Raw genomic sequence first — 17,675 nt, 5'->3', positions numbered from 1 at the left:
GGTGCTTGAATGCCTGACTCCTGCGAAAGTAAGAGGGGTGAGGAGAGGTATCTCTGCCAGGAGGAGTGAACTCTCCCTAAGGGTCCCTGGTCTGGTTTAACCTGTTTCTCCCCACTGTTCAGGAGATAGGGCCTTTTGTTATTTTAAGTGCTCAAAAGAGCTGACAATTACTTGTGGCAGGACAGCATTTCTGCCCAGCCTAATAGCTGAAAATCACTAAGGACTTGGCTACACTTGTGAGTTAGAGTGCATTAAAAGCAACCCCGGGCACCCTAACTCATGACCCATCCACACTGTCAAGGCACGTAGAGCACCTGGACTTTGTAGCGGGAGTGCCCCTGGAAATCCACCTCCACCAGAAGCATAATGCTTGGTGCATCTCGGCTGAAACGCCCCAGCGTCAGTGTGAACGAGGTGTTGCATTACTGCGCTCTGATCCGCCTCCAGAAACGTCCCCTAATCCCCTTAAGTCAAGTGGCCACTCTTGTCATTGTTTGGAATCGGCTGTAGGAATGCGGATATGTCCTTTCAAAGCGCCGTTTCTGACAGCTGGCATGCTTATCTGCTCTGGGACAAAGCAAACCATTACTGTGGAATGTTGCTTGAGAGGCAGGGAGAGGGGAGTCTGCTGCTGTCTGAACTTACAAGACAGCATGCTGACATGCTCTCATCCCCCCCCCCAAACCCACTCTCTCTCCCCCCACATACACACAACACACTCCCTGTCACACTCCACCCAACACCACCCCATTTGAAAAGCATGTTGCAGCCACTTGCATGCTGGGATAGCTACCACAATGCACTGCTCTGTGGCCGTTGCAAGAGCTGCCGTTGTGCTGGCATTGTGAACACACAGCAGCCCTTTCCCTGCAGCGCTCTCTGAGGGGCACTGCAACTCCTGGCGCTGTACATCTGACAGTGTAGACATAGCCTAAGTTACATCAGTGAAACTTTCTTTATTCAAGACAAGGGCAGATTCAGGACCTGAGTATTACATAGTAGGAAGTAATTACTTTAGAATAGGCTGTAAACACAGATAAATGATTGGCATGTATGTTGAGTGTTTAAACTGAGTCTCTCCCCCCCAAATAAGAATCTGTTGAAGACAATTAAACTGCTATATTTAGAGCATGACTGTCATTTACTCTCCCTATTGTGCATTAAGAAATTAGTATTCTTGTTTTAATGTAATCACGCATAAGAAACAACAGAAAACCATTTACAGTTAAACAAAATAAACTTGGGAACAGACTTTTTTGTGGTGGCTTATTTATTTTGAAATGTTGCCTTGAAACTTTTTGTTTTATTTAGCCCTGAGAGGAAGGATAGTGGGTGAGGTCAGCAAACATTTCAGGAGATGTGATGCTTCCAAAGTACAAACCCAAGATCCCAAGCAATACAGGACCCCTTAACATTTAAATGAGCCCTTCTGAGAGGCCTGATGCTGATAAGAACGACTGACCTCATGAAAAATGGGCTTTGTTTTCTCATTTAAACAGTGAGAACATTTCATGGAGCCCTGAGCTCTCACTTGGGGAGGGGGTGGGGGGGTGGAGACGGAATGCGGCACAAGTTAGTAACCGCTGTGGTGGGATAGGCAGGGCCAGCTGTGGAGTCAATGGAGCAACCCCCAGGTGAAGCAGTTCAACCCCAACCCAAAGACTGGATTTTCCACAGTTACAAGGGAAATTAGATAACTATACACACATACACACAAACAGACCGAAATATGTAGGGTTAGAAATCCCCAGTAACAACACTGATGGCCCAAACTCTCTGTAGTGACCCCAACCCGTGACACTCCCTCTCTGTGTCCCTTCTCGGCAGTGGGGCTGTGAGTGTAGCTGGATTGGGCAGTGGCTCCGTCTACTGTCCCACGGGGGAATCTCTTCTCTTCATTGCCACATGCCACGCAGTTGCCGTACTCTATCTGTCAGCCCAGCTGCTCAGTGGATTTGCCCATGTCACCCGGTTTCAATTGTTCCTTTCCACATAGAATCATAGGACTGGAAGGGACCTTGAGAGATCATCAAATCCAGGGGTTCTCAACCTTTTTCTTGCTGAGACCCCATTCAACATCCTATAAGAACAAGAGGGCCCGGCAGGGGGTAAGCGTGGGCTCCAGGCCAGGGGGACACACTTGGGCATAGGCATAGTTTTACTTCAATTTTTTTTTGGTGGCGGGGGGGTAAGGAAGGCCTGGCATGGCTCATCCCAGCTCCACACAGCAGGGTCCAGGGAGGATGTGCCATCTCCACCCCCTGACTCGCTCAGGAGGGCACCCAGCTTGTCTGGGCTCTGGGGGGATACAACCAAAAATGTAACTGAAAGGGGGGACTCAGTTCAAAAAGTTTTAAAACCGCTCAGGTGCGGGCAGGAGGTTAGTTAGGGGCTGTGTGAAATGAGGGGAGTAGCTCAGGGTACAGGGAGGGGATAGCTAAGGGCTGTGTATGGGCAGGGGGTAGCTCAGGGTGCAGGCAGGGGGTAGCTATGGGCTGTATGCACGCAGGGGGACTTCCAGTGCAATGCCCAGCTTCAGGGTCAAGTCACTGGGACTCCTGGCTTCAGCCTCCCTGCTGCTCCTGGCTTCTGGGGGAGTGGAGGTTTGTCGGCTCGAGCACCGCGTTGCTCCTGGCTTGGAGGGGGTGTGGGGACCCTGCCGGCTTCAGCCCCACCTAGCTTCTGGCTGTGCCACTCCTGGCTTGGGGGGGATGGGGAGGGCACCGCGGGCTTCAGCCCCGCGCCGCTCCTAACTAGAGCAGGGGGCCCACTGGCTTCAGACCCGCACCGCTCCTAGCTTAGGGGGAAGGGGGGGGCAGGCTTCAGCACTGGGGCTCCAGGTTTCAGCCGTGGGGCTCCGCGGCCCCCCTGAAAGGGCTCACTGACCCCCAGCTGAGAACCACTGATCTAATCCAGTCCCCTGCACTCATGGCATGACTAAGCATTATCTAGATCCTCCCGGACAGGTGTTTGTCTAACCTACTCTTAAAAATCTCCACTGATGGAGATTCCAGAACCCCTCAGGCAATTTATTTCAGTGCTTAACCACCCTGACAGGAAGTTAGCCATTGATAGCTACTCTCTGGGAATGGTTTTCCACCAGTTTTTTACGCATCTTATAGTAGCTCCATCTAAGTTGTCTTTCCCTAGTTTGTTTATGAGAAGGTCAGGTGAGACTGCATCAAAAGCCTTACTACCGTCAACATATACCACATCTACTGCTTCTCCCCATCCACAAGGCTCGTTACCCTGTCAAAGAAAGCTATCAGGTTGGTTTGACACGATTTGTTCTTGACAAATCCATGCTGACTATTACTTATCACCTGATTATCTTCCAGATGTTTGCAAATTTAGAGCTTAATTATTTGCTCCATTATCTTTCCAGGTACAGAAGTTAAGCTGACTGGTCTGTATTTCCCCAGGTTGTCCTCATTTCCCTTTTTATAGATGCCCATTTCCAGTCTTCTGGAATCTCTCCCGTTTTCCATGACTTTTCAAAGATAATCACTAATGGCTCAGATATCTCCTCAGTCAGCTTCTTGAGTATTCTAGGATACATTTCATCAGGCCCTGGTGACCTGAAGACATCTAATTGGTCTAAATTTTTTACTTGTTCTTTTCCTATTTTATCCTCGGATCCCACCTCATTTTCACTGGCATTCAGTATACTAGATGTCCAATTACCACTAACCCTCTTCTTGAACACTGAAACAAAGAAGTCATTAAGCACCTCTGCCATTTCCACATTTTCTGTTATTGTTTTTTCCCTCTTCATTGAGTAATGGGCCTACCCTGTCCTTGATCTTCCTCTTGCTTCTAACGTATTTGTAGAATGTTTTCTTGTCACCCTTTAAGTCTCTAGCTATGATCTGTTTTGTTCCTTGGCCTTTCTCGTTTTGTCCCTACATACTTGTGTTATTTATGTTCATCCTTTGTCGTAATTTGACCTAGTTTCCACTTTACGTACAACAATTTTTTGATTTTTAGATCATTGAGGATCTCCTGGTTAAGCCAGCATGGTCTCTGGCTATACTTCCTATCTTTCCTATGCAGTGGAATAGTTTGCTTTTAGGCCTTGTAGTGGGGCAACTGCCCCACTCCAGTAAAACAGGGGTTAAAAGCATCCCTGGAGAGGGCTTTGGCTGGGCTAGGCTGATTTGGGAAGCAGCCACAGCTGTGGCCAGCTCAATCAGGGTCCAGCTGGCCCTTATAAGAGGGCTTGGGGCCAGAAGTGAGAGGAGTATCACTCTAGCCCTGGAGGGAGAAGGGCTAGCTGCCTGGGAGCAATGTACCTGAAGTGGAGCAGTGCTGGGGAAGGGCAAAGGGAGCTGGGGAGCAGCAGCCTGGTTAAATCCCCAGGCTGAGGCCTTGTTGAAGGCCTAAGAAAGGTACTGGGGAGGCAGAGGGGCAGCCTGGGGATAGGCAAAGGCAGCAGGTCCTACCCCCTCGCCAATGATGAGTAGCCATTACAGACTGCAGTCTGCCCCAGTGAGCAGGGGCTAGATGATGACTGGCAGTAGCCACTGAGGCAAGGTGGGTTTAGAGGGTTGGGGGTTCCCCTGGGAGGGGAGACCCAGAGTGTGGGGGTACAGCTAGGGGGCAGCACCCCAAGGTAAAAGGGCACCGAGGTCCAGGAGGGATATGGGGGCCCTAAGGCAGGCAAGACACCAGCCTGCAGAGGGGGCTCCCAGTGCTGAAGAGCTAACTTCCAAGATGACCAGCAGGAGGCGCTATGCCGGTGAGCCTTCGCCTTGCTACAGGCAAGTAAAAATGTCTCTGGAAAACTGCCAACTCTTGAACTGTTTTTCCCTTTAGACTTGCTACCCAGGGATCTTACCTACCAACTCCCTGAATTTTCTTAAGTCAGCCTTCTTGAAAGGCAGCACCTTGCACAGACACATTGAATGTTGCCTGACATTATCAAGCTCTTTTTTTAATTCCTCACAATCCACCCAAACAAAAGAATTCGGTGGCCCGGGCAAGTTTTCCTATCTCAAGTTTTTAGTCCATTATTCCAGGTCAATAATAAACACAGAGAACACGACCAATCCTAGTGTTGCCACTCAGGGCCTCCCACTCTCCAGGTGATCATTAATTCCCACCTCTCCCCATCCAATTCTTACACCTCACATATGGGCTCTGTCTCTCCGCTGCTCCCAGCACTGGGCTCTTCTCCCCTTCTGCTGCTGCACTGAGGCTCTCCGGCCTCCCTCCTTGGGGCGGCTCAGGTCTCCCTTCCCACAGCTCGGCCTGGGGGCAATGGGGCAACAGGTCTCCTGGGGCAGGGACGCTGCAGGGGCTAGGGTGATCAGATGTCCCGATATTCAGGGCTTTTTCTTGTATAGGTGCCTATTACCCCCCACACACACTCTGTCCCGATTTTTCAAACTTGCTATCTGGGCACCCTAGCAGGGGCTGGGGCTGCAGTGCAAGCAGCCCCATCGTGCGAGTTCCCCACCCCAGGGCAGAGGGGCCCAGCTGGGCTGATTTGGGGGGAGGGGGGGCAGGGGGAAGCAGCAACAGTTCCTGTAATCTGACCTTTCCCACACCCTCCCCCCACAAATCTCCCCATGGGTCTTCTACTAACCCCTCCAAATCCTCTCTACTCCCCTGAATCCGCCTCCTGACACCCTGCCTCGCCCTGCACCTCCTGCCCTTCAGTCACCCCCAAAAAGCCTTTTCCCCCTCCTGCCCCTCATGCCCCCTGAATTGCCACCTGCCGCCTCCTGCTTCCATCTCCTTCGCTTGCCCTTTGGACGGCACCCGCCCCATTCTGCTCCCTGCCCTGAAGCAAACAACCCCCCGCCCTTTGGCTTGATAACACCCCTCCCCTGCTCCAACCTCTGTGCCCCCAGCCCCAAACCGCATGGGGCTGGGAGGAGGAGAAAGTCCTTGCCTGCTAATAAAGCCAGTTTGTGCCCCACAGCCCTGCCTTGGGGAGGGAGGGGATCAGCCTGAACTTCTCCCCCTCCCCAACACTGACCCCTGTAAACTGCCCCTGAACTTCCCCCTCCTCAACAATCCCCTCAACTCTGCCCCCCAAATCTACCCAATGCCTGGACTCTGCCCCTCCCCCATCCTGGCCCCCTCCTCAGTCCCCCTAATGAGCCCTGTATGAACCCCCAACGCCCTCTGCTCCCCTGAACCCATCTCCTGACCCCTGCAGCCCCTCCTGCACCTCAGCCCCCCTGAACTGCCCCCTCCCTTCCCTAGTGACCCCCAGCTCCACAGGGTGACTCTGCTGTGTCGGTTTAACTGTCACCCCAGGACATGCCAAGCTCCCCTCCCCCCTTACAGCCACCTGGGCCCTCATTAGCCTCGGGGGTGGGAGCTAATTTGCACAGAGGATAATGGAGCAGCCAATCAGGGGCTGGCCTGGGTGCCGGGGGGGCTATGAAGGGCTCCTCAGGGCTTGCAGACCCCTGGGCAGGGCTGTGGCTGTGCTGGGAGCCCGGGCTGCAGGGTCAGGGAGGGGTCTGGGCCCAGCCCCAGAGCCGGCAGGGGAAGCGGGAGGCTCTGGTGCTGCGCAGGGTGGGGCAAGAGCTGGGTACAAGAGGCCCCAGTCACTGCAGCTCCCCCTCTGTGGGGCTCCAGGGGAGAGGTCTGGAGCATTTGTCACACGCTTGGGATCCCCCCTGTAAGGGAGGACAAACTGGGCTTCATTCATACCCCAGTCTCAGTCATAATGCTGGGGTAACAGCGGGGGCCCCTTTCATAAAACACCTCATTATTTTTAGCTCTTTGTTTCATGGGTTGCAAGCCTCCCACATTCTCATTCAGTGAAAGAGAGCCGTCCCCTCCTGCTGCCATTGACCCCCGTCTCTCTGACTGCTACCGACACGGCCTGGCCTGGGAATGTGAAGGAACGTCTCCGAACTGAGAGAAGACACGCTCAGAAACATACAGTCCTCTGTTTTGGAGAGCGAGAGGCTGGAGAGACACAGACACACCCTCAGTTCACTGATCTTTCATGTTAATAACAGTTTGAAGAACATCCATCCAGTCTAGAAGAAAGGTTTGCACTCTCCGAGCAGCTCAGCACAGGGGATGGGGGCGCTGGGGCAGTAAAAAGGCTCCAGGGAGCCCTGAACCTCGGTGGCTCCTGCTGGGGTGCCCAGGCACAGCGGGGCACAGCTCGGTAACTGCTGGGGTGGGAGAGGCTGTAACAGCACTGAGGGAAGCTGAATGCAGGGGGATTTCTAGTTAAAAGGGAAGTTAGAGTTATTACAGTAAATGTGTAGGGAGAAAGAAAAGGAGTACTTGTGGCACCTTAGAGACTAACCAATTTATTTGAGCATCAGCTTTCATGAGCTACAGCTCACTTCATCGGATGCATACCGTGGAAACTGCAGCAGACTTTATATACACACAGAGATCATGAAACAATACCTCCTCCCACCCCACTGTCCTGCTGGAAATAGCTTATCTAAAGTGATCATCAAGTTGGGCCATTTCCAGCACAAATCCAGGTTTTCTCACCCTCCACCCCCCCACACAAACTCACTCTCCTGCTGGTAATAGCCCACCCAAAGTGACAACTCTCTTCACAATGTGCATGATAATCAAGGTGGGCCATTTTCTGCACAAATCCAGGTTCTCTCATCCCCTCACCCCCCTCCAAAAACCACACACACAAACTCACTCTCCTGCTGGCAATAGCTCATCCAAACTGACCGCTCTCCAAGTTTAAATCCAAGTTTAACCAGAACGTCGGGGGGGTGGGTAGGAAAAAACAAGGGGAAATAGGCTACCTTCCATAATGACGTAGCCACTCCCAGTCTCTCTTTATTGTTGTGACCCCCCCCCCCTCCAACAGGGCCACAGACCCCCCAGTTGAGAACCACTGTGGTAGAATAGATCCCTGTCAGCTGAAAGATCTGAGGCTTTGTCTTCACTGCAGAGTTAACCTGAGTTTTCTACACTCAGTTACTGGGCTTGAGTCAGCCTCTCTCACATGAGAAGAGCCGCACTGTGAATAAACAAAGGTCCTGCTGTTTCCAGACTGGCACTGCACTCACTCAGGTGGGGCACTGAGACTTTTAGGAGCTCATCCCAAGGCTCTTTGCCCAGCAGTGAGCTGAGCCACTCTATGGATTCTTTCCCAGTGGATGGTGGGAGAACTTGTCTGTCCTTTCTTGGGACACAGGGGGAAGAGTGGGAAGGCATTGGAGAATTAGAAGCACTCAAGTGCAGCTAGCGTGCATCCATACTACAGAATGATCATGTTAGCTGGTGAGTTGTGCTAACTTAGGCTTTAGCCTGTGCCCCGAGGGGCCAGCTCACTTGAGTTATTAGCAGCACATCTTAAGGGTTTTTCTGTGTGGACAGGAGTCGAGTTAGGGCAATGCATAAGGTGTAGCTCGAGTTAACTCGGCATCTCCTTTTGAATCTGAGCGATATTATCTGCAGAATACAATGAAAATAGTTCACTCTCACAAGCCCCATTCACACCTGGCAGTGCCAATCTCTTCTAACCATGTTCACTGCCACTACAGAACAAAGGGCGATAAGAGGACATTGTCTTGGGGAAGGTCTGTCTCCTCCGGCTCTCTGGTTTGTTGAAAGTCTAATTCCAACTCGGGATTTATGCCACCTTTCTCCCACAGCTTTGGGGCTCGCAGAGTCTGTGATTCCTGATTTAATACCTCCATCAAGATAAACAGAAGAGAAATAAGTTATTTAATGACTAATTCTCTTCAATCACATCCTGTTTTGTATGTGTTTGTTTTATTCAATACACTGCACCTGCCGCCAGGGCCGGCCCACAACATTTTGGCACCTCAGGCATTAGGGTGACCAGATGTCCCAACTTTATAGGGCCAGTGCCGACTTTTGGGTCTTTTTCTTATATGGGTTCCTATTACCCCCCCACCCCCTCTCCTGATTTTTCACATTTGCTGTCTGGTCACCCTATCAGGCGGGGAGCTCAAATGACACCCCCATGCCCCCTTGCTTGGGCCAAAACTTTGAAAGGTCTCAATTCTGCCTTCTTTCTGTTCTACTCCGCCCGTGGTACTGCTCTGCTACCTACCCCAATAAAGGAGAACTAACAACTTTAAATGCCTTGTTCAAAAATTGTCAGTACACTTTACTATGCAGACAAGAAAAGTTACATTTGCTGTTCAGGCATTTGAAAGTTAACACTGGCATTTTGATGTTTGAATAATCAAAGTGGTGCTTCCGTGCCTTCTTAGTTGCAGAGATTTGAACTGCTTCTGCTTCCTGAAGGTCCACAGTCTGGGCCAACTCAAACTCTGTTGAGATGGTTGCAAGGCCGACTAGCCTCTCCTGGGTCATTGTGGAGCGTAGATGTGATTTTACTAATTTCAGCTTGGAGAAGCTGTGTTCTCCACTGGCAGCTGTTACAGGAAGTGTTAGAAGTATGCACAGAGCCACAAAATAATTTGGAAAGATGGTGGTCATCTTATTTGTGCACGTATATTCCAGAACAGCCTTTGGAGTTGATCCTGTTGAATGTATCTGAAAAGGGCTTTCAGTTCATCACCTATATCACTTGCATCAATATCGCACATGTTGTCATGTGTCAACACGGTCTCTAGTGCCCTGCATTGCTGGTTTAGGTCTTCTTCAGGTACAGTGAGGAGTACAGTACAGTGAGGAGGGAACATCCTACAACATCCCAAATATGCTGCTGTGATCCTTGAGCTGCATGAAACGTTCTGCAACGGATTGTATCGCACAGTCTAGCACCCGGTTAAAGAATTCAGCTTTGAATTGTTGTTTGGGGTCTCTTATGAGATTCTCCCGTGCCTCATATACAAAATGTCGTCTTCTTTGGTGACTCTTGTATTCTTGAATGGGTGGGGAAATAGCTTCAGTGTGAAGCTCCTCTACCCATTTCTGCGCACTCTTCAGAACGTTTTGAAATCCCTCATCTGGCCGGAAGGAGTGTAGGTGGCTGCAGCGGCAGAGGAGCCAGCCACCAGAGCTGGAGACAGGGGAGGTTGAGGGGGAGTTCTGCTGGAGGAGAAGGACTGAGGTGAGAAGGGAAAGACAGACACAGAGGCAGCAGTGGTGGTGACCCAAGCGGTGGAGGACACAATGAAAAACTCATGTTTTCTTCCACACTATGGATAGAGCCCTCTTTAATGTTTTTAATGAAGTAAATACTCATGGGAACTGTGCGCTCATGGGAGACTTTAACTTCCCAGATATAGACTGGAGGACAAGTGCTAGTAATAATAATAGGGCTCAGATTTTAATAGATGCGATAGCTGATGAATTCCTTCATCAAGTAGTTGCTGAACCAACAACTGGGGATGTCATTTTAGATTTGGTTTTGGTAAGTTGTGAGAACCTCCTAGAAGAAATGGTTGTAGGGGACACCCTTGGTTCCAGTGATCATGAGCCAATTCACCTTAACCTGAAGGGAAGGATAACAAAAAATAGATCTGTGAGTAAGGTTTTTGATTTCAAAAGGGCTAACTTTAAGAAAATGAAGGACATTAGTTAGGGAAGTGGATTGGACTGAAGAACTTATGGATCTAAAGGCAGAGGAGGCCTGGGATTCCTGCAAGTCAAAGTTGCAGAAGCTGTCAGAAGCGTGCATCCCAAGAAAGGGGAAAAAATTCATAGGCAGCACTTGTAGACCAAGCTGGATGAGCAAGCATCTCAGAGAGGTGATTAAGACAAAGCAGAAAGTATACAGGGCATGGAAGATGGGAGGGATCAGCAAGGAAAGCTACCTTATTGAGGTTAGAACATGTCGGGATAAAGTGAGAAAGGCTAAAAGCCATATAGAGTTGGACCTTGCAAAGGGAATTAAAACAAATAGTAAAAGGTTCTATAGCCATATAAATAAGAAGAAAACAAAGAAAGAAGAAGTGGGACAGTTAAACACTGAGGACTGAGTGGAAGTTAAGGATAATCATAGAATCATAGGATATCTAGGCATGGCCCAATATCTAAACAAGTACTTTGCCTTTGTCTTTAATGAGGCTAATGAGGATCTTAGGGTAATGGTAGCATGACAAATGGGAATGAGGCTATGGAGGTAGAGATAACCATATCCGAGGTAGAACCCAAACTTGAACAGCTGAATGGGACTAAATGGGGGGCCCAGATAATCTTCATCCAAGAATATTAAAGGAATTGGCACATGAAATTGCAAGTCCATTAGCAAGAATTTTTAATGAATTTGTAAACGCAGGGGTTGTACCACATGACTGGAGAATTGCTAACATAGTTCCTATTTTTAAGAAAGGAAAACAAGTGATCCGGGTAACTACAGGCCTGTTAGTTTGACATCTGTAGTATAGAAAAAAATTTGAAGGAGAAAGTAGTTAAGGACATTGAGGTCAATGGTAAATGGGACAAAATACAACATGGTTTTACAAAAGGTAGATCGTGCCAGACCAACCTGATCTCCTTCCTTGAGACAGTAACAGATTTTTTAGACAAAGGAAACACAGTGGATCTAATTTAGCTAGATTTCAGTAAGGCGTTTGTTATGGTGCTACATGGGGAATTATTAGTTCAAGAATACTAATTATTACAGAGGGTCCTACTGAAAGGTGAACTGTCAGGCTGGAGGGAGGTTATCAGTGGAGTTCCTCAGGGATCGGTTTTGGGACCAATCTTATTTAATCTTTTTATGACTGACCTCGGCACAAAAAGTGAGTGTACACTAATAATGTTTGTGTGTGACACAAAGCTGGAAGGTATTGCCAATTCAGAGAAGGACCGGGATATCATACAGGAAGACCTGAATGACCTTGTAAACTGGAGTAATAGTCATAGGATGAAAATTAATAGTGAGAAGTGTAAGGTCATGCATTTAGGGATTAATAACAAGAATTTCAGTTATAAGCTGGAGATGCATCAATTGGAAGTAACAGAGGAGGAGAAGGCCCTTGGAGGATTGGTTGACCGCAGGATGACTATGGGCCACCAATGTGATATGGCCGTGAAGAAAGCTAATGCGGTTTTGGCATGCATCAGGTGAGGTATTTCCAGTAGAGATAAGGAGGTGTTAGTACCGTTCTACAAGGCACTGGTGAGACCTCATCTGGAAGACTGTGTGCAGTTCTGATCTCCCATGTTTAAGAAGGATACAGGAACAGGTACAGAGAAGAGCTACTAGGATGATCCGAGAAATGGAAAACCTGTCTTATGAAAGGAGACTCAAGGAGCTTGGCTGCTTTAGCCTAACCAAAAGAAGGCTGAGGGAACATGTCATTGCTCTCTGTAAATACATCGGAGGGATAAATACCATGGAGGGAGAGGAATTCTTTAAGCTCAGTACCAATGTGGACACAAGAACAAATGGATACTGTGGAAGAAGACAAGTTCTTACTTTTAGTTTGCATGCAACAAGTTAGAGACAGTTTTATTTTTAGGCAATTGCAAGAAGGAAGACAGCCGTTTGGACAGGGTGTCTGTTTTTATGCAAATTTTTAAAGTATAAACAATGTAAAGCAAGTATTTATACCTTTTTATTACATAAAGCTCTGCTTTGTCTATACATTTTTTATATTGTATTTGTTTTTAACATGTTTTTGCTACAATTACATTTTATTGTTCTTTTAAGGCAAGGTTTTTGCTTTGCAATTTTTGTACGCTTACACCAGTTTTGACTTTAGAAGTTTTGAATTCTTAGGGGTTAGAGTTACCCTGACTTTTGCTTTTTTTTTTTTTTTTTTTAACAGAACTAAGATGGCTGCACTTAAATGCCCTTTTTTACTTTCACACTCCCCTCTTCAGTGCTTTTAGCCCAACCATCATTTTTAAACTTTTATTTTGTTAGACCTTGTATTTTTGATATTAGATTAAAAGGATCGGCTCCATAACTTTTGGTTGGATGTAACGATAATGCATAATTAGTATGAACATGAAAAGTATTTTTGTTATTCTGTTTTTTATAACAACAATAACATATTTTTTAATTAAACAAAAACAATACAAACATTAATGTGTTTAGTGTAATAATATGCTGGAGTTATTCTGTAGCCTTAGTTGCATAGCACAATATATTCTAATTAGTCCATAAGATAAATGCTTTATAGATGGTATGAAAGGCATGTTTTTTAATTTGATATATATTTTGAAGCACATAGATTTGGCCTTGTAATTTAGAGATTTTTTGAACCTTTGGTAGGAGTGAGTGTAGGTTTTGGAATTGGTCAGGTATTAAGGTGGTTTAATGAAAGGGTATTTGAAGCCTAAGATTTAATTATAGGATTTTATTTGCAGACCAATAGATAAGGATTTTTTGCAGCAATGGTGAAATTAAAATGTATGTTTTGCAAATGGTGACCTTAACGTTTACACAGCTGTAACTAGCTTGGAAGAGCAGGTGTTTTGTTAGGGTCGGTTTTTGTTTTCTACTTTTTTAACAAACGCTGTTAGAAACAGTGACAAATTTTTTTTTTTTGGCTTTAGCTTTTGTACGCACTGAGGCTGTGGGGGCTTTAAAGGCCAAAAATGTTTATTGGCTTTTTATTTTTATGTAAACATTGGGTGTTATTTTAGGAGCACTGACAACAAATTGGCTCGGCATACCAGGGGAATTAATTTTTTTAATATTACCGTGAATTGTTTCATGTTCTATGCATTGTTTTTACGGACCCGGCAGGATTTGGTATGTGGGAGCCCACACCCCTTTCACCGGCCCGTAGGCTTGGCAGGAGCACTGCGAGTGCCTGCAACTTTACCCTGAAAACGTTTAAGTTTGTTTTTACGGCCACAGATCAGATGGCACTTTTGAAGCACGAGTAAGGGCAGTGGGCCAGGCCTGGTGCTTAAAGTCACTGTGAATGGCCATTAGCTGGTTATTTAGGAAATTTTGAACATGCCAGATTTTATTGCAATTTTTTTTGCCTTAGTGATATTTAATACCATTTTTATTAACAGCTTTTGGGTTATTAACCTAAGGGCGGAGATAACATGTAATTTACCCATTTCAGCTTGCACTTTGGTTAACTGTGCTTCAGTCATAAGACTAGTGGCCTTTTTTAGCTGCCCTGATTTTTTATTATGTTGTTGGCTTCTATAAATGTTTTCAATTGCTGCTGCACTATTGGCCCCACTTGACAGGTGTTTGACCCAATATTTTTTTAGGGGAGACACGGGCGCTTTGCTCTGCTCACCAAATGGCAGCTTTTTTGGAGCAGTTGGGATAGATATATGTGACCTGAAAGCTAAATAGGGCAAGGGTAAATTTTATAGTTTTTAATATAGCATTAATTACTATTACTTTAACACATTTATTTTAGTAAAGTACCATACCACATTTGTTGTTTATATAATTTAAAATACTTTTAAGAAGCATTGACATGAATAGCATAGGAGGGGTATTTTGCAACATGGTACAGATTAGGTTATTAATTACTGGGACTATTTTAGTACAGGTAAATTTTTGGTGGCAGAACACACCCTTTTTTAAATATGAATTTGGTTCTTTACTAATTGGGCAACCAAAAACAATAAGGACCTTTTTTATGACATATTATAGACCCCTAAGATGGCTTTTATATTAACCCCGCTATAAAATCCACAAATTTTAATTTTAGATTTTTGAGGCTTATTTGTAGTGATATTGTATACTTTTCTTTTTATGGACTAGTTTGTTTTTTATTTAATTGTTTTCTTAGATAGGATATTTTGAACCTTTAACCTAATTTTTTAAACAATATTTAATTACATTATTAAAATGTGAAGGCCTTGGCCATTGGGTTTTATTAGAATATCTGATGTTGTTTGTATTTGGATGTGTTACGGGGGTAGAAGTATCACGGAGGGAATGGCAGGGGCAGTGGCAACAAGGCACCTTTGGTATTTGTTATTTGAAAGCGAATTAGGGAGGGCAATACATGCTGAAGGTACTTATTGAAAAACACAGGGCGCAGCCTTGGAATAAACCCCCAAACCCAATTAATACCACACTATTAAGCATGGATTTTACAAGGGTTTTTTTTTTTTTGCCAGTGTATAACGCTTCGCCTTGTTTACCAGGGCCAGTTTTTAATGTTCTTTGTAGTTAGGAATTTTTGGACTTTGGCGGTTTTAGCAGAGTGAGCGGCTTTGTTTGTTTGTTTTGTTTGTTTGTTTGTTTTGGAGCAATTGTGGTTTAGTACTGTGGAAGAAAAAATATATATATATATTAGTTTGAATGCAACAAGCCAAAAAGAGTTTATTTTTAAGCAATTGCAAGGGAAGAAATGCAATGGATGAAGAATACCTTTGCCTTAGTAGTTTTTTAAAGTATAAACAATATAAAGCGGTATTTATACCCTTTGATTATATAAGATGGTGTCTTTGTTTATACTTTTTTGATATTTTATTTGTTTTAAAAATTTTTTGCTAACAATTACATTTTATTTTTATTTTAAGGCAAGGTTAAACAGCTTTGTTTGCAGTTTTTTATACGCTTAAGCAGGTCTGCCTTTACATATTTTGCGTTATTATGGTTCTGCATTAGCCTGACTGTTGCTTTGTTTTTAAATCAACTGAGAGGCCGACATTTAATGTTTTTTAATTTTGTTTTTACACTCTCCCCCCGCCTTTTGTGCATTTTTTAGCACAACTACCATTTTATATTTTTTATTTTTATTAGATTTTGTATTTTTGATTTTAGATTAAATGGTTAGCCTTATCAACTGTGACTGGATATAACAACAAAGCATACTGTTTGAACATGAAAGGTATTTTTGTTATTACATTTTTTACAACAACATATTTTTAAACTACATGAAAACAGTATAAACATTACTGTTTTTATTGTAACAATCTGCTGGGGTTGATTTATAGCCTTAGTTACATAACACACTACATTATGATAGACACTTTATAAACTGTGGAATGCATGGTTTTTAATTGAATATATAATTCGAAGTATAATATAATATACTTTGAAGTACATAAATATATATGTACATCAATGAAGTACATAAATACAATATAACTTGAAGTGCATAAATTTGACCTTGTAATTTAGAATTTTTTTGAACCTTTGGTAGGAGTGAGTGTAGGTTTTGGAATTGGTTTGGTATGAAGGTAGTTTAATTCAAAGGTATTTGAAACCTAAGATTTAATTGTAGGACTTTATTTGCAGGCCAATAATGGAATTGTTGGCAGCAGTGATGAGATTAAAATGTATATTTTACAAAGTGGTGGCCTCAACATTTACACGGCTGTTACTAACTGGGAAATTAGGTGTTTTGTTCGGGTCGTTTTCTGTTTGCTACCTTTTTAACAACCATTGTTATAAACAGTGACGACATTTTTTGGCTTTAGCTTTTGTACGCACTGAAGCTGTGGGGGCTTTAAAGGCCAAAGTGTTTATTAATTTTTTATTTTTATTTAAACGTTAGGTGTTATTTTAGGAGCACTGACAACAAATTGGCTAGGCATACAAGGTGGTTTAATTTTTTAAATATTACGGTGAATTATTTAACTTTACCTGCATTTTTTTTATGGACCTGGCAGGATTTGGTATGTGGGAGCCCACACCCCTTTAACCGGCCCATAGGCTTGGAAGGAGCACTGAGAGTGCCTGAAACTTTACCCTGAAAACATTTAAGTTTGTTTTTACGGCCACAGATCAGATGGCACTTTTGAAGCACTCGTAAGGGCAGTGGACCAAGCCTGATGCTTAAGGTTACTTTGAATGGCCGTTAGCTGGTTATCTGGGAAATTCTGCATGTTTGAACATGCCAGATTTTACTGCATTTTTTTTTTTTGCCTTAGTGATATTTAATACCATTTTTGTTAACCGCTTTTGGGTCCTTGAACTAAGGGTGGAGATAACATGTAATTTACCAACTTTAGCCTGTACCTGGGTTAACTGTCCTTTAGTAGTAAGACCAGTGGCCTTTTTTAGCTGTTTTAATTTTTTATTATGCTGTTGGCCTTGAAATGTTTTAAATTGCTGCTGCACTCCTGGCACCATTTTACAGGTGTTTTACCAGATTTCCTTTTTCTAGAGGAGACCCAGGGCCTTTGTTGTGCCAACAGAACAGCAGCCCCCTTGGAGCAGTTTGGAGATATAAAATTGACGTGAAATGAGATAGGGCCAAACAAATTTTACATTTTTTAATGTAACATAAATTACTGTAAATTAGTATTTTAAAACTTTTTTTTCAATAAATACGGTACCACATTTGTTTAAAATTTTTATGTACCTTTAAGAAGCATTGACATGAATAGCATAGGAAGGGGTATATTGCAATATGGTACAGATTAGGTTATTAATTACTGGGACTATTTTAGTACAGGTAATTTTTTGGTGGCAGAGCACACCTTTTTTAAATATGAATTTAATTATTTTCTAATTGGGTCACCAAAATCAATAAGGACCCATTTTTTATATATATATACTACAGACCCCTGGAATGGCCATTATATTAACCCCATTATAAAACCCACTAATTTACATTTTAAATTTTTTAGGCTTATTTGTAGTCATGTGATATACCTTTACTTTTACTGACCGGTTTGTATTACTTAATTGTTTGCTTATATGGGATATTTTGAACGTTAAAAATATTTTTAAACAATATTTAAATAAATTACTAAAGTGGGAAGGCCTTGGCTATTGGGTGTTATTAGACTATATGGTATTGACTGTACTTGGATGTGTTACAGGGGGATAGTATAGTGGAGAAAATGGCGGGGGCAGTGGAAACAAGGCGTTTCTGGTATTTGTTATTTAACAG

The sequence above is a fragment of the Lepidochelys olivacea genome, assembly GCF_965140295.1.
Source record: "Lepidochelys olivacea isolate rLepOli2 genome assembly, chromosome: 6".
NCBI classification, from domain to species: Eukaryota; Metazoa; Chordata; order Testudines; family Cheloniidae; genus Lepidochelys; species Lepidochelys olivacea.
The sequence above is the reverse complement of the archived record's forward strand: the minus strand, read 5'-3'. Positions refer to the sequence as shown.